The sequence below is a fragment of the Triturus cristatus genome, chromosome 5_2 (assembly GCF_964204655.1).
Source record: "Triturus cristatus chromosome 5_2, aTriCri1.1, whole genome shotgun sequence".
NCBI classification, from domain to species: domain Eukaryota; kingdom Metazoa; phylum Chordata; class Amphibia; order Caudata; family Salamandridae; genus Triturus; species Triturus cristatus.
Genome location: NC_140588.1, coordinates 130,532,147 through 130,545,531, shown reverse-complemented (window position 1 = coordinate 130,545,531; position 13,385 = coordinate 130,532,147).

The window sequence follows — 13,385 nt, the reverse complement described above, 5'->3', positions numbered from 1 at the left end:
TGTCCAGCTAACTATAACGCCCCTGAAACCTATGGTTTTTTCAGTGAATATATATATATATATATATTGTTGTATGAATTTGTGGATATGAATTATTTCAAAACATAAAAAAAATTGAATACAACATTTGAAACATAAAGAAATTTTAATACATCCTTGACTACACTTGTAATTTGCTTACTTTTTGGTTTACATTTGTGACCAAGATAAATGTGAAGTATTCATGCAAATAATTCCTCATGGTATACTTTGTATATGCACTTTCTAAAAATGGCATTTTCAAACACACAATCTACAAACCACCTTTATTAAAAGCTGTGTCAAAAAATTCTGAGTTCAGAAAGCCTAAACTCAATTTTTCTATTTTGTTCAAATGGCAAGTTACACATGTAAAAAGCTTATAGTGCAGCATCAATGATAAGCCTATGGGACAGACAGCCTTTTGATTGTGAAAAAGGAAATAACAGTATTTCACTAACAGGACATGTCTCACACACCAGTACATGTCCTTTCTTTCACATAACCCAATAGGGTTACCTTGGGACTATCTTATGGGTGCCTTATATTTAAGGAAAGGTAAGGTTTGGGCCTGTCAAGTGTGTGCACTTGCGACGGCAACATGGCAGTTTACAACTTTGCACACAGACACTTCAGTGGTTGGTCTAAGACACATATATATAGGGTACTCATGTGGGTGGCACAACCAGTGCTACCTGCCCACTAGTAGCTTTTGATTTACAAGCCCTGGCACACGCCGTGCACTTTACTAGGGACATACCAGTAAATCAAATATGCCAATTGTGGATAACCAATCGTATCAAAATTTATACAGAGAGAATCTGCACTTTAGCACTGATCACTTGTGGTAAAGTGCCTAAGGGTCAGAAAAGTAGGAGGCAAAAGGTTTGGGGGTAAACCTGCAAAAAGGGCCAGGTCTAACAGTCACCATCAATCTACCTTGCACTTGTTCCACCTAAGTGGTTGAATGATCAATGTACCCCTCTGATTTATGGCACAAGTGAAAACTTGGACCAGCTGAAGAACAAGTTTATCTATTGGCTCCACTGTAAGGTTATATTTTCACTCGATCGGCAGATCAAATTTTAATGTCCAGAAGAGTGGGTTTGATCGGTCTGTCTAACAAAGACCTTAAGGGGGACTGTGTCATTATTCATTTTAAAGAACTGAGTTTTGTGGGGGAATGTCTGTGGGGGAATGTCTGTCTGGATCAACATCACTCATACCATCTGACTGATAAATTGCACTTATCCCTCTGGTTTTTTTTTAACCGCTATCTACGCCGTGCCCCTTTGCTGTCTCTTGGTCAGCTACTTATGTCAGGAATATGTTACTATCCCAACCAACCACTGCATGTTCTTAAATCTCCTGATGTCCCCCCAATCACTTTGCTAAACAGGTATCACATTTTGAATTCTTTACAGGATAGTGATTGACTCTGCCTCGGGGGAGGATTTGGCCCTCACAAGTACTATGGATAATTGCATGGATACCCAGCGGACCCAGGGCATGGGATCAACATATTCTGTTGCTTTTATTGTATCCAAAGTAGCAGGCCCCACCTTTTTCAATGACGTCCAGCCTACTGTGTGTGCCAACCCTGTCTCCAGTACACCATAGAGGCCTTATCTCAAGCTATTCGTCAAGCTAGTGAAAATGCTTGCAAATTTGTCACATGGAATGTATTTGGGCTTCAAAATAAGTTGGACTCCCCAGTTTGGCTCCAAATTACTTCAGTTTCGAAAATTATTTGTATCCAGTAAACCTGTTGTGCTTTTCCAGCCCACACTAGGAGCTTCTCTTCCCATTTCCTATGTGTGGTACCATCCCCAGCAGAGTGGGCCAAAGAGAGCTTACTGAATTCAATATCTAATGTGCTATCTGTTGTTATAAGAAGGTTTGCATCTGTCCCGCCCCATTCCCAGTTTCTTTGGTTGTCATCTAAAAGTGGTCCTGACCTGGTGGTAGTGAATTTTTATAATAATACATTTTTGATTCAACTCGTAGTATTGTGGTTCATGTCCTAGATGCAGGGTTGGAAGTGTTCCTGCACCCAAATTTATCCCCTTTTGTAATACTATGGGCTGGTGATTTTAATATTCAGGCATGTTCTTTATGGGCAAAGCGGATATGTGGGATTTCTAGTGTAGAGGGGAAATGTATTGAACTTTTTTATTTTTAAATATGATCTTCTTTTGCTGGAAAGTCGAAGTTCAGATGATGGTGTTCAGACCCCTCTTTTATCGGCAGAGATGCCCACACTGCGGTTGATCATGTCCTGATATTTTCCGTTGCTAATAAACTGGTTTGTCCTGTTTGTGTTATTCCGACTGTAATGAGTGACCATAACCAACTGGTTTTGCCAATACTTTTCCGGTTTAAAAGTGTCAAAGGACCTGCAAGGGTATTTAATATTTCCGTGGTCAGAACCAATGGTGTTTGTTTGAAATGGGCAGGGATAGATTCTAGTACTGTTTTAGAACAATTAATCCGTAGGAACTCTGCTGAGTTCAGCTACTGCATAGAGATGATGGTGGAACACCAAATATTACTGGCCTCCTTTGATACAATCAATGAGTTACTAAGCGCTCTTCTCACATGACCCATGAGTTCTAACAAAATCAAGAACTGTGGATGGTTTGACCGTTCATGCACCCAGGCCTTCAACATCCTGAAATTAGCTTTACATAGTTCACACAGGGACCCTACAGATATTAGACTATGGCGTAAGAATTATCATTGAGTAATGGCAGACAGGATGGAGTTGCCACATAAGAGGCCTGGTCAAAATTGCTACAGGTTGCCGAGACAAATGATCCTAAGCTATTCTGGAGTATGGTTAACGTAGCTTTCCTAAAAAATGATTCTGTACCCAAAGTATGGGTGGAATATTTTTTGGTAAATCAAAAAAAGGGGCACTGTTCCAGAGTGAGTGTTGTGGAAAGTCAACGACGCACTAAAGGAGAGGAGAACAAAAAGGTGGAGGTCAGGGCCCTAATAGTGGGGATGGGGAGAGACGTATATTGTCTCTTGTTGTCACACACCCTGAGGGATGTCATGCTTCATCATCGGGCATGTGCTCCTCGTCGGGCCGGCGGGGCAATGCCCTACGGGTCCCCCGAAGGGTCTCTTTGACGGAGATCTTTTTAGAGAACTGCTGATCGGTGCATGTGGGTGTGTGGGTAAGGGTCCTATATTGGGAGTGATGCGTGCGTGCAGTGCGTATTAAAACTGCCTAAGGGTTACCAGAGGAAAGTTTTAATAGGGAGGTACCCTTGGCAGAATAAAAAAACCCGTAGGTTTTAGGAGTTACCTAAAGGGGCGCAATGAGCCCAGGTAACTATGTTGAGGTCGACATGTTTCACGCCTATGTTGGTCTAATAGATCCCTGGCGTTTCATCAGGACCAGAAGTAAAGGTGGAGTGGGGTGAGTGCACAAACCTGTTAGTGTGAGCAGGGTGACATTAGCCCTATCACACCTATAGTGGGGGAGGGAGGAACGCTGCCTACAAACTACTAGTCAGTGGCGGCTGTACCTAGAAAGAAAGTCTATTTCCTCCTTAGATTCTGGCCTGTGGGAGTAAAGAGAGGCGAAAGAGGGGAAGGAGATAAAAAACATACAGGGTTCAAGTGTATTGGCTCTACATCCTGCAAATAGGTATCCAAGACAGCGAAAGTCCATGATGCGTAGTTTTTAAAAAAACAAACTAGGTGAGACATGAAAGAAGAATCCACCCACCAGGGGGTGGCCAGCGTAAACATCTATAGCGAGTCATGGACGGAGGGGTGCCATCGTACAAAAACGTGTAAGCGCGGGAGTCCGAATGGCAAACCCCTCCAAACAGCCCCGGTAGAGATTGCATCGGCAGGCGGCCACCTGATGTGTGTGGCAAAGAGGGGGAGCGAGCAAGGATATGTTCCAAACCCTGGGACCACACTAAGTCCGGTAGCAGAGCCGTGACTCATGCAGCGCAGAAGGTAGGCGCATTCCTATACGATCCCAGACAACATGAAACAACGACAACCATAAAACATTAGTGCTCAGTATGCGTATGTCACAGGCTGCATGTGGGCTTACCTAAATATGGAGATAATGTTACTCCATGAGCTTATTGGCGTAGGATGCCCGCACCGTCTTGGGCTGAAGGTGCAAAACGGGACAAGCAACAAGAGGGGGAGGGGGGGCGGAGGGGGAGGAAAAAGCGGGTATAAAACATGCCATCAGTATCGTAGCGTTTGCACACGTAGTACATAAACTTACTTCGGACTTGGTTGTAGGTGTGCGCTACTCAATTACTCACGGTTTACTCGGGTGTCGGAGCTTGTAGCCTACCCTGTCTGGACGCCAGCTCGCAGGTAATGAGCTGGGGGAATCTGGTCGTGTTATCAGCAATAGTTCGGGGTCACAGAGGAGGTGCCTGCTTCCGGTTGCCCCGTCATGCCCAGTCATGCTTCGGGAATCAATGCGCATGCGTGAAAGAGCTAACGCTACTGCCTGGGGGCGCGCATGCGTGTTATGGCACGGATTGGACCAGCGTCTGTGGCTGGAAGCCAGGGTTTGATGGATAATCCTAAATGTGTAGTGTGTGTCTCCCGGTACATTTGAAGGGCATGAGCCAGCTCCTAAGATGAAGGTATGATGCGGTGGAGGGGGGGGCATCCAGTGGCCGCAATGACTGTTACCTATACTACCCACCCTACCTAAGCTAACGTGTCAGCAGGGAGGGTGTGGTGTATAAAACAGGGGGGAGAAGAAGGGGGAAAGGGGGGGTGGGGACAGGTAAAGTGCACACGGAGGTCGTGTCACCTGTCCTTGAGTGATGAAGCAGTTGTGGTGGTTCAGAGTTTGGGCACCGCAAGGTGGAGAGCGGTGATCAGCGGAAAAAGGTAGTCCCGCACAGTAGAGGTAAATGCATATTCACAAATGTCGTTAGACACTTAGTCAATGGGGCGACTCTGTGGGACAGAGCCCAGTGGGTTGTCGTGTACATTGACCATTGGTGATCAGCGGAAAAAGGTAGTCCCGCACAGTAGAGGTAAATGCATATTCACAAATGTCGTTAGACACTAGCCAATGGGGCGACTCTGTGGGACAGAGCCCAGTGGGTTGTCGTGTACATTGACCATTGGTGAAGGAACTTACCAGGTAGGGTTGTCAGTGTGTCATAGTTCTGAACAGGGGATTTCATCATTAAGGCCCTGTGTATTTGTGTGGAGGCGGTGGACCCACCTTTGTTCGTGTCTGAAGAGTGAGTCACTATTCCAACCGGGGTTAGCCTCTAAGATAGTCCACTGGATGGCCTCACACGGGTGGCCTTTTTCCAAGAAGTGGTTGGTGAGTTTCGTAGCTGTGCGTGTTCGTCGCACAGTGCTTTTGTGTTTGCTGATCCTTTTCTTTATGGCTCTGGTAGTCATACCAACGTAGTACAAGGTGCAAGGGCACGTGATGAGATATACACAGTTGGTTGTGTTACAATTAGTATGTTTTCGTTGTTCCCATCGGAAGTGCCCCAGTTGTAATGTTTTTGTGTGTCGCGTGGAGGAGCAAGCCCCACAAGTGCCACATTGATAATGTCCTGTGACTGCTGGGAGGTTCCACAAGGTGGTTTCCTTGATCGTCTGTGGTGTTTGTGGGCGTGTGTTCACCAATTGATCGCGTAAGTTGGCAGTTCTCTTAAACGCAAACCGGGGGGGTTCGATGGCCAGTGTATCACTGTTGAGGATCCTCCAGTTTCGATTGATTATCTTCTTGATTTGATTGGATAAAAGAGTGAAGGTTGTGACGCAAGTAATGAGGTCAATGGTTTTGGGTGCCCTCGTCTCCAATAGGCCTTCTCGTGTGTTATTCCTAGCCCGTTTTCTGGCTTCTCTGATCACTTGTTCAGGGTAGTGTCTCTCAGTGAGGTTGTGTGCCAGGAGGTTGGCTTGGGATTCAAAATCGTGTGTCCTGCTGCAGTTACGTCTGATTCTCAAGAATTGGCCATAAGGCAAATTCTCTCTCAGTGCCTTAGGATGGTAGCTCTTAAAGCTCAGGAGGCTGTTACAGACCGTGTCTTTCCTGTAAGTGGTGGTATGTAGTACTCCATTTTCGAGGCTGATCGAGAGGTCCAGGAATGGGATCTCCTTGGTACTGGTCGTCATAGTGAAATGTATATGTGGATCCTGGTTATTGACCCATTCGTGGAATGTCTTGGCCGTGGTCTCTGTCCCCCTCCAGAGGATGAGGATATCATCTGTGTAACGTTTCCACGTGACAAGATTCGCGTGGAATGGGTTAGTCTCAGTGAAGATGTGGGTAGCCTCAAAATGGGCCATGTAGAGGCGTGCCAGACTCGGAGCGAAGGTGCTCCCCATGCTGATACCCTGTATCTGATGGTAAGTGGTGATTTTGTACATGAATATGTTGTTGGTTAGAGCCATCGAGATAAGGGCTGTGATGAAATCCGCTGGTGTGTTGGTGGGGAGTTCTGATGCTCGCAGGAGGTTACTCACGACCTCGATGGTGGCATCCTGAGGAATGTTGGTGTATAATGCCTCCACATCGAGGGTGAGCAATAGGTTAATATCCTCCGTATTTTCCTCGTTGAGCATTTGAATAAGTTTGAGGACATCCCGGGTGTCATTAAGGTATGCTGGAGTAGATTGAACCATGGGGCGTAGAAAGAAATCGCTGAATTGGCTGAGGGGTTCCAAAAGCGAGCTGATGCCTGATACTATGGGGCGGCCAGGGCATGGCGTGACCCCCTTGTGAATCTTAGGGAGAAGGTAGAAGTAAGGAATATTTTTTGGCCATTTTTTATTCTTTTTGAGTGGCTGGCCACGAAGGTGAGGACATTATTGACCTATATAAGAACCACCTTCCTGTAGGCATTACCCTTGAAGAAGTTGATGAGTGGTGAAACCCTGAAACCGGACCTAGGATGCTTGTTTCCAGTCTAGGGAGGACCTGGCCTGGCAGTTCGGGTGATCTGTTCCCATTGAGTGCAGGACAAGACTGATTTGCATATGGCTGGCTTCAAACTGGAATGGCATGGGGAGCAAAAAAATTATGGATTTAGGCCCATAACACTGTACTTGGGTGAATGTATGACATTGTTCTGCATTCTGTCCATCAATGGTTCTTTAGTGGGACGGGCATGCCCAGACGTGGGTCCTGTGCTCTCCATGCCACTGGAGTCAAGCTATCCTGGCTGATGAGGGGTGAAACCGGTCCTAGGATGCTTGTTTCCGGTCCACGGAGGACCTGGCCTGGCAGTTCGGGCCGGATTGTTCCCATTGGGCACAGGGTCAAGACTGATTTGCATATGGCTGGGTTCAAACTGGAATGGCATGGGGAGCAAATAAACGATGGATTTAGGCACGGATCTTTGTGCTGGGGTGAATGTATGACATTTTTCTGCAGTCTGTCTATCAATTGTTCTTTTTGCATTTGTCCCCCGAGTGGGACGGGTATGCCCAGACGTGGGTCCCGTGATTTCCATGCCACTGGAATCAAGCTATCCTGGCTAATGAGTCGTGAAACCTTGAAACCGGTCCTAGGATGCTTGTTTCCAGCCCAGGGAGAACATGGCCTGGCAGTTCGGGCTGGACTGTTCCCATTGGGCGCAGGGTCAAGACTGATTTGCATATGACTGGTTTTAAACTGGAATGGCACGGGGAGCCAAAAAACGATGGATTTAGGCCGAGATCTCTGTACTGGGGTGAATGTATGACATTGGTTTGTATTCTGTCCATCAATTGTTTTATTTGCATCTGTGTGCAGGCAACACTGTTTTACTATCTAGTACACCAATCGACCTGCAGAAGCTAATGAATGCATTTGGGGATTTTATGTACTCCAGGAAAATGGTGATTAAGAAATCAAAAACCTACACTATGGTCTATGCAAAATAGTTTATATGGGGTTCTCATATAGCAAGAGTTGATTCCTTTTGTTATTTGGGGAACCTTTTTTTTTTAGTAATGGTGAATGGCCCCAAAAGGTCCTAAATGCTAGGCAGAAGTTGAGTAGGAACTGCATTGGGATTTTTAGGTTTTCTCATAAGTTGGGTAACCGACTGGTCAAGGAGATGGTAGATATTCATAAAGTGAGTGGTCTTTTAACTGCTACATTTGGGAGTGGTCTGTGGGGTTCTATCTCTAATAGCCCCCTCCAATTTGAGGAGAATACCTTTCTAAAGGATTTGGTGTGTGTACCAGCCTCAGCTTCATCAGTGAATATTCAGAGGGAAGCAGTGGTGGCTCGCCGAGCGAGTGCTGCAGGGCAGTGGGGCAGGGAAGGGGCAGGGTGGGGGGTAGTAAACTTTGGCATACGGCGAAACGAAGTTAAGTAAATAAATAAATAAATAAGTTGGCGTTGCAGCTCGTGCAATGTAAATTGTTTTCTTTATTTATTTAGTTACTTAACTCCGTGCCGCTGCATGCCGGAGTTTACTATCCCCTACCCTGCCCCTCCCCGCCCCGCCTCACCACCCCGCAGCACTCGCTCAGTGAGCCGCCACTGTAGGGGAGTCTGTCATTTCCGGAAGATGTGCTGTTATTAAAACCCTTATTACTCTGACTCTCCATTTGGTCCAAAGCCAAAACAATCTTCACCAAATCAGTTATCTCAGGCTGCCGCACTCTGAACCATGTTTCTAATATCGCTTGGCTCTCCTACATAAGTACATCTTACAGTACACTGTTTAATATCTACGTACTACAGGACCCACTTGAATGTCCCTCGATAAAAGCTTCATCAAGGCATTCTTTCTTAAATATAGACAGGATCGCAAAATTAGTGTGGCAATAAGGAAGCCAACAGTTGTTTATTGCATGTTGTCTGCTTTGCAGGATGGTGGCCCATATTATTTATCTTGTGTGAACGTGATTCAGCATCAAGTTGTTTTGACCAGATTATGTATGGGCAATGTAAACCATGTAGTCACCTTCCCAAGAATAAAAGACACCCCACCAGATATGAAGCTAGCCCGTGTGACAGTTGGTCCAAGCAAAGCACTCAGCACTTTATATTATTCTTTGATCTTTACAGGGATTTAAGAAGATATTACCTCAAACCAATTCTTCTTGGGCAGAATATTAAAGACCGAGGGGCATATTATCAAGCACATGCGATAATTATCAGAAATCGTGCATAGCACGATTATTATTATCACCGTCTATCACTGGATTTCAATGCCGGGTTAGCGACGTATTATTAACGCTTTTCACCCAGGCGATGTGAAATCCAGCGATAGAGGGTGATAACATGCATTGGCGTGAGAAAAGCAGCAACAAATGACCTGCAATAATGTAAGCCTGGATAATAGGCAGGTGTGGACTTAGCCCTGAGATCCACCTCCCATGTTACGGATCGCTAAGTCGGATTAATAGCAGGAGTTAAAATCCGGCGATAAAGGGGCCTTAGCACGACTTTGATCATCGATTCGTGGGTCTGGGGCATCCTTGTAAATATTGCGATGCAGTTTTAGCGATGTTTACCCATGTTGTTCTGTGAGGAACGCCCACTTTGCATGTCATTAGCAATAATAATCGCTGACATGCAAAGTGGAGAAAAGATGGCTGCTAACTCAAGGAAACACACGTTAGCGTGTCCTTGATAATAGAGCGATATTTAAATCGCCGCTTTTCGGCCGAAAACGGCCACTAAAGCGGCGAAATTGGGCTTGATAATATGCCCCTATAAATCTGTGCTATTACCTGTTTGCACTTGATGATCCATTTGATCGTTTTAACATGCCATTTTATTACCAGGGCTAAACCCTTCAGGAAAAGTATGGATTGAGTCAGGGTCGTTTTTAACCAATATTTTAATCTGCTGTGATTTTTATGATGTATGTATACTTTATTGATGATATCTTTGTGTATATTTTTACGTCTGTTTTTAACTTGCTGACTAAAGTATTGAATCAAATCGAATCAAGACATACCTCACCTAATTACTTATTTTTTACATTGCTGAAATTTATGTGAGTGTATGCTGAATCTTGAATAAAACATCCACCACCATCAAAATAGTATTCCCACTGTGGGCAACATATTAAGAACCCTAAACATAGCATTATTTATTTTACCCCATTGGTTCCACTACAGGACTCTCTCACCCCTACCTACAATATACTCTTCTCTCAAGACTCAAATGTCAGGGCTGATAGAGATATATTGCAACCACATAGCTGACTACACTGATTCCATATCTGCTTATCGAAGCAGAAAAAGTCACCCCATCTCACAGATCGGGCAGGACTTGTTGGATACACAGCACCATTGAAAACTACTGCAAGCCACTACAGGCCCTCACATGTCTTGCCCTGGGACAATGCAATGATCTTTAGTGGGCCCATTAACCTGAAGGTGCTCATGATGGGAAATATGGAACCGCTCACTCTCTGCTTATCTATTTACTATTATTCAGATTTGTAGGACAATGCCACTGATATCTAACCTTTTATTATTACTGATTTTATATGCAAAATTAGAAACTAAAGTAATAAAAAAGGTAGGAAGAATAATAAATACTGGTCTCCATGTTAAAAGAATAAGCAACAATGTGTCAGAAGACTAATCTGACCTCTGTCTCTGTACGCACAGCAAATGTGACAAGATAAAATCAAAATGTAATGATTACTTCAATGTTCACTCGCCTTCTGAACTTCAGCATGATTATTTTGGGAGTGCTGTAGTACCTCCCACTCAACTGCTTCCAGTGCCTATGTCTACTGAGTGCTCTCTCAGGTTGCAAGGGGCTGTTGTAGTTGTGCCCCCTCCTACCTCAGGGCACCGGTGCATTGCACAGGCTGCACCACTGGTAGCTATGTCCCTGTTGATTTAGACAAGTATTTAAAGAAATTAATTGTCTTTCTAAATCTCTATCTGCCTCTCAATTAATTTTTTTATTCTCAAGACTAATGGAGAGTAAAGCACATTTATTGATTCCCACATAATATTCTGTAAAATTATTCTGCACCTCACATCTTATTCCTATTTTACTCTATCAAGCAATAATATACTTGAATTATGTGGAATTATGCTCATATTTGACAGGAAGTCGAGTTTAAGACAAGCTTCCAGACCTGTTATGGTCTTTCCAAGAAATGCATGGTGCTTTTTGGGTTATGTAATACACGGGCAGCCTTTAAAATATTTTCAAATTTTGATATATAGGAATGTCTTTTTTTATTTTTATACATTTTTATTTGAACAGGAAAATACACAAAGACGAGGGAAAACAGTCAAGGTATATAGCATCAGATAGAGTGCATAAATACTGACGAGCTACAAACTAAACTAGGACAACATGATTGTAAAATCACACTTAATGACAGCTATAAAACTCACTCCATAATAAATTCGAAATAAATCTTATCTGGATAATTTAAAACATAATTTCAAAAGGTCTACATTATCATACCGCCAAAAGATATAGAAATTCCCTACTCTTTCTACATTGCATACACTCTAGTCTAAAAATACCGAAACCTGCATAGAAAACATTCTTAATTGATTAAAGTGCATACAAATCTTGCAACAGATATCCCTTTAATCACTTAAAAAGTGCAATGTGTGGAAGGGTAACGTGCATACAAATCTAGCAGCAAATATACTTCTTTTTTTTTTTTTTTTTTAATAACATTTTTATTGGTTTTGCCAAGTACACATATAGAGTAGCAGGTGTGCCAACAGCACCATATTAAACTTTTTCAAAGATAAAGTACATTGAGTTACATTCACAATTTTAACACTTCTCTGAGTTCGTTCTGTCGTAGTGTTAGATCCACCATTGGGGATGTACATAAATTCCCTCGATACCTATCCAATGCTTTCCATTTCTTATCCCACTTCTTGGGGCACCCTCGAATTATGAACACTTCCTTTCAGCAATCATGCATCTGTCTAACTCCTGTACCCATACTCGTATAGATGGTGCATCTGTGGTCCCCCAGTGGCGTGCTATTTCCCGTTCGACCAAGGTGGAGCCCAAGCGTTGCCGTCTGCTGCTTGATCTCCATGAGGTCCGTAGCCTCCCATATGTTAAGTAGGCCCATCTGAGTCGTGAGGGCCAGCGTTTTCCCCAGCAAAGTTTGGAGCTTAGTCGTGGACCCCTCCCATATTGGTTTGATCGCAGGGCAGTCCCATATCATATGGTAGAAAGTCGCCTCATGCTGGCAACCCCTAAGACAAAGTGCATCTCCCCTAGCCCCTATCTTTGCGAGGACGACCCCCGTCATATAGGACCTATGAAGGAACCTGAGTTGGATCAGCCGGTATTGAAGGGTGATCGCCGCCCTCCTGGGAGACATCAGTACCTCCCTCCAGTCCTCTTCCTCTATGGGTCCTATGTCTCGTTGCCACTTCTCTCGAAGTGTCTCAAATGTATCGGGGAGATTGTTGCATAGATTTTTATATGTCAGGGAGATGGCCCTCGAGTGTAGTGGTCCATCTAATAGTCTACCCTCTAGAGGCGAAGAATCCGGTATGTCCTGCAGGTTAGTGAATGCCGTCAGAAGGCCATGTCGAATCTGGAGGTAGCAAAATATCTCTCCTTGCGCTATGTGGTACATTCCCGCCAGTTCCTCAAAGCTAAGAATGGAACCTTTTTTAATCAAGTCTCCGACCTTTGAGATTCCGATCAGGTCCCATTTGTCAAATCCCAGTTGAAAACATAGAGTACCAAGTCTCTGGGCCTGCCATAGTGGTGTCGCCTTTGTGAGGGTGTTTGCCCACCCTAATTGGGAGTTGGCTCGGCATCAGATGTCAATTGTATGAGACATGGGGCCGATAAATTTGTGCTTTTTGACTTTAGAGTAAAGCGCACCTAAGTACCCTGCTCGACCCGTTTGACATTTGTCTAGCACAAATGCCGGGTCATCAGGAGGTCGATAAACCCAGTGATTTACCACCACCAGCTGCGATACCCAATAATATAGTTTCAGGTCCGGCAAGGCTATGCCTCTATCATACCATCCCTTGGTAAGCTTTTTCAGCGATACCCGGGGGGACCCAGCCATCCCACAGCAACGTACGAACCTCGCTCTCCACCGCTGCAAATTAGGCATCTGGAACTCTGTTCGGGCAGTTCTGGAGTATGTATAAAAACCGCGGGAGAGCAAGCATCTTAAAGAGGGCAGCCCGGCCAACCAGGGAGAGCGGCAGGGTCCTCCAGTGCTCAACATTGGATCGCAGTCGGGTCAGTGGGGGGGCCAGATTATGACTGTAGAACAGGACCGGATTAGCCGTTACGTACACCCCCAGATAACGAAAACCATCTCCGGCCACCTCCAGCCTGCAGTCAGCCGGGAGGGGGGGGACCTGCCCACGGAGCATATACAGTATTGACTGGTTCCAGTTTATGGCATACCCGGAGTATT